This window comes from Microcebus murinus, unplaced genomic scaffold, assembly GCF_040939455.1.
Source record: "Microcebus murinus isolate Inina unplaced genomic scaffold, M.murinus_Inina_mat1.0 scaf007_hap2_Mmur4.0, whole genome shotgun sequence".
Classification (NCBI taxonomy): domain Eukaryota; kingdom Metazoa; phylum Chordata; class Mammalia; order Primates; family Cheirogaleidae; genus Microcebus; species Microcebus murinus.
The window spans coordinates 50,257-57,567 of record NW_027438953.1 but is presented as its reverse complement, the minus strand read 5'-3'; the positions used below and the strand labels follow the sequence as shown (position 1 = coordinate 57,567).

The following is a 7,311-nucleotide window of genomic DNA, read 5'->3' as shown; positions in this document are numbered from 1 at the left end:
TGAACCTGGTCAGGGTACTTTCTCTCGGGGGCAGACTCTGATCCTGGCGGGCTACCGGTGTTTCTGTTTGCTCGTTTCTTTCTTCCATTTCGGGAAAGGCTTCCTTACTGGGTGTGGAAATCTCCTATGCCTTTCCTCGCCTATTCTGTCAGCTTTAAAATTCTCTTTCAGTTGCCACCCTCACAGATGGATTAGGAAACTCTTTCCGGTGCACTCATTAGTGAAATGACCTCAATGAAGCTGGAATCCAATATCTAATCGCCGATTTTTAGCGAGTCCACACGCCAGGGTGGTCGGGGTCCAATGCAGCCCCGGCCAGGCCCAGGCCCCTTGGACTGGGCCACAGGAGGACACAGAGGAGGGTCCCGGCCCCCCCGGTCGCGTTGCCGGCAGTTCTCCAAGGGCTTGGGCGTTTTCCAGAGGTAGGAGATGGAGGGGACTGATTTCTTCAGCGCCCCACAAACCACGCCACCCCACCCATGGGACACATCCCTAGAGAGAGAGAGAGACGCCCCTACACTCGCTCCCCTCCCCCATGCGCTGTGCCCCAGCCCGGGCCCGGGGGAATAGGCGGCAGCCCACCCACAGGGTGGGGGGCCCAGCTGAAAGGGGTTGTCAGGGAGGGCGGCCCCTGCCTGGGGTCAAAGGGCGGGCGATCCGCGCGTGCGCAATCGGCGGCGGCGGGGGCGGCCACGAGCTGGGGGTGGGGGGCGGGTAGGTGAAGGAGGCCAGGCGAGGAGAGGAAGGGGGCTGGAAGGTCTCCACCTTGGCGAGTCCAGCCGTGGAGGCGCATCTTGTGTGAGTGTGAGTGTGTGTGTGTGTGTGTGTGTGTGTGTGTATAGAGAGACAGCCCCCCACCCCGGCCCACCGCTCCCTGCCCGCCCCGCCCCGCCTGTCACCCCCGTCCCTCGGAGCCCGCCGGACCCGGCCGGTGAACTCAACAGGCCCGGCCCGGCGCGGGTCAGCGCCGGCGCGGGGCCTGGGGCGGGAGGAGGCGGCGGGGAAGCGCAGAGAGGCTCGGCTTCATGAGCGGGGCAGGGGCGCCCTCCGCCGTCTAGGGCCACACCACCCTGAACGCGCCCGACCTCGTCTGGTCTCGGAAGCTAAGCAGGGTCGGGCCTGGTTAGTACTTGGATGGGAGACCGCCTGGGAATACCGGGTGCCTTAGGCTTCTTCTTTTTTTTTTTTTTTTGTTTTGCCTCTTGTTCTGTCCCCTCTCTGGGAGCGAGGCGGCGGCCCGGGGTGGGGGTCACCCCCACCCTCAGCGCCCGCCGCGGTGCCTGGCGCCCCAGCCCGCACCGTGGGGCCTCCTCTTGTCCCAAGCCGCGACACCGCCGTCACGCGGCAGCATGCGTGGCTTCTGGACTGTCAGGTCTCAGACCAAAGGTCTGCTCTGTGGGAACCGACACGCTGGAGGAAACCTTGAGAGTCTGAGAGGGGAGGGAGTTCCAGAAGAAGGCCAGGATGTCATTTTGAGGGAGTATGTGACCAGAACTCGTCCCGTTGCTTTTGGGGTTCTATGGGCTACACGTAGGAATCTTTGGTGGTGGCACCTGATGTTGGGGGATCCGGAGTCACACCCAGACCTGCTCCACAGGCCTCCTTTTACTTTTCTCTTCGGATTCATTATTTTTAAAAAGTGTCTCTTATCTCTATGATTGCATTTTCTTTTCTCTCTCTTTTCAAGCAGATGATGGGAGTCCAAGTATTAAGGTGACATGTGTTGCCCGTGCCCCCCTCCCCCCTGTGTTCTTATTCATTTACCTCTGATGTCGTTCCAGCGTATTGTGGGGGTACCAATGTTAAGGTCGGGTACGTTGCCCTCTCCCAGCCTCCCCCCTCGGGTCAGAGCCTCAAGTGCGCCCATGCCCCAGTCGGTGCGCACCCACCCCATTCCTAATGGAGGTGTATGCCCATCCCCTCCCCCCACCCGCCCGACACCCACCCGATGAAGGTGATTCCTCTGTGTCCACTTAGGTGTCCATCGGTTCGTACCCATTTGCTGGTGAGCGCGAGCACGTGGTGCTCGTGTGTCCATTCTTGGGCTACCTGGCTTACTGGAACGGGTTCCAGCTCTGGCCAGGAGAACCACGAGAGGTGCCCTCTCACCGCTGCTCCTCCTAGCTGAATAGCACTCCGTGGTGTCCACGCGCCACATTTCATTTACGCACTCGTGGGTCGATGGGCACTCGGGTCGCTTCCAGGTCTTTGCGATTGTGACTTGTGCCCTGACTCTAACCCTAACCCTTACCCAGCCCGTCTCCTCCTCGGCCCCTGCCTGACTGACTCCTTCCCGCCCGGCCTGTCACCTGTCACCGTCCTCTGCCCCTGCCTGACACGCTCCTCCCCGCCCGGGCCGTCACCGTCCTCGGCCCCTGCCTGACGGGGCTCCTCCGTCGCCTGGGCCTTCCAAGGGCTTGGTGTGGACGCTGGTTCCAGGACGCCCTCCCAAGAACCCGGTAGCAGGGCGGCCGCAGCGTCTCGCGCCACCCAACCGTCCGCCGGCCGGCGGCCGTCGCTAAGTGGCCTGCGGGGGACGTGCCCCCACTGTGGGGCGGGCGCCCAGCCTGGTGTCTTCTCTGAGGCCCCGTGGCTGCTTTCCCCCCCCCCGCAAGGGGAGAGCCGCGGAGGTGGGGACCGCCTCCTCGTGGGGACGTACACCCAGCTCTCCACGTCGGATTCCGGGGCTCTCTGTCCTGCCAGAAGGCCCAGCTGGCCTGCGGGTCCTTAGAGTGGCAAAAACATCCGAAAACTGAGATTGAGGGTCCGGTGGTTGTCTGCACTTTTGTGCTGGGCACCCCAGGGAGGCCCGGGGGCTGGCTGGAAAACGCGGTCTGTTGGGCAGGGGGGGGTTTGGAGGAGCAACTGATGCCCTTTGCACTTTGGGTAGCAAGTGTCTGAGGTGTCTCTGAGCCCTGCGCCATGTCGGGGGTGGGGGGTGGGAGGTCGGGGGGGTGGAGGAGCAGGAGGAGGAGGAGGAGGAGGTGGGAAGGGCCGTGGCCTGCAGTCGTCTTCCCGGGGTGGCTTCTTCCACAGGCTGCTTGGCCTGGGCTCCCTGCACCTGGGCCTTTGGAGGACTGGCCCTGTGCTTGCCAACGCTTCCCCTGCAGGGACCCAGAGCTGGGAGGTTGCATCTCTCAGCCCTGGGTCGGGCAGAGCCCCAGCGGGCCATGCCCACAACCTCTCTCAGCACGGGTCCCCCAGAAGGCCCCTTTGGGACCAGGATTCTCTTGCGGGTGACTCTTTAAGGTCTGGCCCCTGGATGGAGGGGCACCAGGAGTAGAGGAGCAGGAAGGGGAAGGGGGTGGCCATGCGAGGGGACACTTTCAGGCCAAGTCCCAGCTTCAGCCTGATCCTCCTGGGAACCCCGGGGTGTACGTCACACCTCCTGGTTGTCCCGCTCTGAGACAAGGAGCCGGGCTTCGCATTCCCCCAGCAGCCAGTCGTGGGCTGAGGACACCTGGGGCGTTGGGAACTCCCTGGCTTCTCCTTGGCTTAACATCTGGAGCTGCTTGTGAATCGTGCCGCCACACACACCCGAGTGCAGGTGTCTTCTGCACAGACTGCGGGCCTCGCTCTTCTGAATGCCGCTAGCTCGCCACCCACCCACGGGTGAACCTGGTCAGGGTACTTTCTCTCGGGGGCAGACTCTGATCCTGGCGGGCTACCGGTGTTTCTGTTTGCTCGTTTCTTTCTTCCATTTCGGGAAAGGCTTCCTTACTGGGTGTGGAAATCTCCTATGCCTTTCCTCGCCTATTCTGTCAGCTTTAAAATTCTCTTTCAGTTGCCACCCTCACAGATGGATTAGGAAACTCTTTCCGGTGCACTCATTAGTGAAATGACCTCAATGAAGCTGGAATCCAATATCTAATCGCCGATTTTTAGCGAGTCCACACGCCAGGGTGGTCGGGGTCCAATGCAGCCCCGGCCAGGCCCAGGCCCCTTGGACTGGGCCACAGGAGGACACAGAGGAGGGTCCCGGCCCCCCCGGTCGCGTTGCCGGCAGTTCTCCAAGGGCTTGGGCGTTTTCCAGAGGTAGGAGATGGAGGGGACTGATTTCTTCAGCGCCCCACAAACCACGCCACCCCACCCATGGGACACATCCCTAGAGAGAGAGAGAGACGCCCCATACACTCGCTCCCCTCCCCCATGCGCTGTGCCCCAGCCCGGGCCCGGGGGAATAGGCGGCAGCCCACCCACAGGGTGGGGGGCCCAGCTGAAAGGGGTTGTCAGGGAGGGCGGCCCCTGCCTGGGGTCAAAGGGCGGGCGATCCGCGCGTGCGCAATCGGCGGCGGCGGCGGCGGCGGCGGCGGGGGCGGCCACGAGCTGGGGGTGGGGGGCGGGTAGGTGAAGGAGGCCAGGCGAGGAGAGGAAGGGGGCTGGAAGGTCTCCACCTTGGCGAGTCCAGCCGTGGAGGCGCATCTTGTGTGAGTGTGAGTGTGTGTGTGTGTGTGTGTGTGTGTGTGTGTGTATAGAGAGACAGCCCCCCACCCCGGCCCACCGCTCCCTGCCCGCCCCGCCCCGCCTGTCACCCCCGTCCCTCGGAGCCCGCCGGACCCGGCCGGTGAACTCAACAGGCCCGGCCCGGCGCGGGTCAGCGCCGGCGCGGGGCCTGGGGCGGGAGGAGGCGGCGGGGAAGCGCAGAGAGGCTCGGCTTCATGAGCGGGGCAGGGGCGCCCTCCGCCGTCTAGGGCCACACCACCCTGAACGCGCCCGACCTCGTCTGGTCTCGGAAGCTAAGCAGGGTCGGGCCTGGTTAGTACTTGGATGGGAGACCGCCTGGGAATACCGGGTGCCTTAGGCTTCTTCTTTTTTTTTTTTTTTTGTTTTGCCTCTTGTTCTGTCCCCTCTCTGGGAGCGAGGCGGCGGCCCGGGGTGGGGGTCACCCCCACCCTCAGCGCCCGCCGCGGTGCCTGGCGCCCCAGCCCGCACCGTGGGGCCTCCTCTTGTCCCAAGCCGCGACACCGCCGTCACGCGGCAGCATGCGTGGCTTCTGGACTGTCAGGTCTCAGACCAAAGGTCTGCTCTGTGGGAACCGACACGCTGGAGGAAACCTTGAGAGTCTGAGAGGGGAGGGAGTTCCAGAAGAAGGCCAGGATGTCATTTTGAGGGAGTATGTGACCAGAACTCGTCCCGTTGCTTTTGGGGTTCTATGGGCTACACGTAGGAATCTTTGGTGGTGGCACCTGATGTTGGGGGATCCGGAGTCACACCCAGACCTGCTCCACAGGCCTCCTTTTACTTTTCTCTTCGGATTCATTATTTTTAAAAAGTGTCTCTTATCTCTATGATTGCATTTTCTTTTCTCTCTCTTTTCAAGCAGATGATGGGAGTCCAAGTATTAAGGTGACATGTGTTGCCCGTGCCCCCCTCCCCCCTGTGTTCTTATTCATTTACCTCTGATGTCGTTCCAGCGTATTGTGGGGGTACCAATGTTAAGGTCGGGTACGTTGCCCTCTCCCAGCCTCCCCCCTCGGGTCAGAGCCTCAAGTGCGCCCATGCCCCAGTCGGTGCGCACCCACCCCATTCCTAATGGAGGTGTATGCCCATCCCCTCCCCCCACCCGCCCGACACCCACCCGATGAAGGTGATTCCTCTGTGTCCACTTAGGTGTCCATCGGTTCGTACCCATTTGCTGGTGAGCGCGAGCACGTGGTGCTCGTGTGTCCATTCTTGGGCTACCTGGCTTACTGGAACGGGTTCCAGCTCTGGCCAGGAGAACCACGAGAGGTGCCCTCTCACCGCTGCTCCTCCTAGCTGAATAGCACTCCGTGGTGTCCACGCGCCACATTTCATTTACGCACTCGTGGGTCGATGGGCACTCGGGTCGCTTCCAGGTCTTTGCGATTGTGACTTGTGCCCTGACTCTAACCCTAACCCTTACCCAGCCCGTCTCCTCCTCGGCCCCTGCCTGACTGACTCCTTCCCGCCCGGCCTGTCACCTGTCACCGTCCTCTGCCCCTGCCTGACACGCTCCTCCCCGCCCGGGCCGTCACCGTCCTCGGCCCCTGCCTGACGGGGCTCCTCCGTCGCCTGGGCCTTCCAAGGGCTTGGTGTGGACGCTGGTTCCAGGACGCCCTCCCAGGAACCCGGTAGCAGGGCGGCCGCAGCGTCTCGCGCCACCCAACCGTCCGCCGGCCGGCGGCCGTCGCTAAGTGGCCTGCGGGGGACGTGCCCCCACTGTGGGGCGGGCGCCCAGCCTGGTGTCTTCTCTGAGGCCCCGTGGCTGCTTTCCCCCCCCCCGCAAGGGGAGAGCCGCGGAGGTGGGGACCGCCTCCTCGTGGGGACGTACACCCAGCTCTCCACGTCGGATTCCGGGGCTCTCTGTCCTGCCAGAAGGCCCAGCTGGCCTGCGGGTCCTTAGAGTGGCAAAAACATCCGAAAACTGAGATTGAGGGTCCGGTGGTTGTCTGCACTTTTGTGCTGGGCACCCCAGGGAGGCCCGGGGGCTGGCTGGACAACGCGGTCTGTTGGGCAGGGGGGGGTTTGGAGGAGCAACTGATGCCCTTTGCACTTTGGGTAGCAAGTGTCTGAGGTGTCTCTGAGCCCTGCGCCATGTCGGGGGTGGGGGGTGGGAGGTCGGGGGGGTGGAGGAGCAGGAGGAGGAGGAGGAGGAGGTGGGAAGGGCCGTGGCCTGCAGTCGTCTTCCCGGGGTGGCTTCTTCCACAGGCTGCTTGGCCTGGGCTCCCTGCACCTGGGCCTTTGGAGGACTGGCCCTGTGCTTGCCAACGCTTCCCCTGCAGGGACCCAGAGCTGGGAGGTTGCATCTCTCAGCCCTGGGTCGGGCAGAGCCCCAGCGGGCCATGCCCACAACCTCTCTCAGCACGGGTCCCCCAGAAGGCCCCTTTGGGACCAGGATTCTCTTGCGGGTGACTCTTTAAGGTCTGGCCCCTGGATGGAGGGGCACCAGGAGTAGAGGAGCAGGAAGGGGAAGGGGGTGGCCATGCGAGGGGACACTTTCAGGCCAAGTCCCAGCTTCAGCCTGATCCTCCTGGGAACCCCGGGGTGTACGTCACACCTCCTGGTTGTCCCGCTCTGAGACAAGGAGCCGGGCTTCGCATTCCCCCAGCAGCCAGTCGTGGGCTGAGGACACCTGGGGCGTTGGGAACTCCCTGGCTTCTCCTTGGCTTAACATCTGGAGCTGCTTGTGAATCGTGCCGCCACACACACCCGAGTGCAGGTGTCTTCTGCACAGACTGCGGGCCTCGCTCTTCTGAATGCCGCTAGCTCGCCACCCACCCACGGGTGAACCTGGTCAGGGTACTTTCTCTCGGGGGCAGACTCTGATCCTGGCGGGCTACCGGTGTTTCT

At 63.5% G+C, this 7,311-nt stretch overlaps 2 non-coding genes across 2 annotated transcripts; both read left to right on the top strand.

Annotated features, from left to right (window-relative positions):
- The first annotated feature begins 1,052 nt into the window (after positions 1–1,052).
- LOC142866958 (5S ribosomal RNA) lies at positions 1,053–1,171 on the top strand. Its single transcript, XR_012916691.1, has one exon. It is a non-coding gene; the product is annotated as a 5S ribosomal RNA (ribosomal RNA).
- Positions 1,172–4,685: 3,514 nt separating this feature from the next.
- On the top strand, positions 4,686–4,804 carry LOC142866957 (5S ribosomal RNA). Its single transcript, XR_012916690.1, has one exon. It is a non-coding gene; the product is annotated as a 5S ribosomal RNA (ribosomal RNA).
- Positions 4,805–7,311: the final 2,507 nt, after the last annotated feature.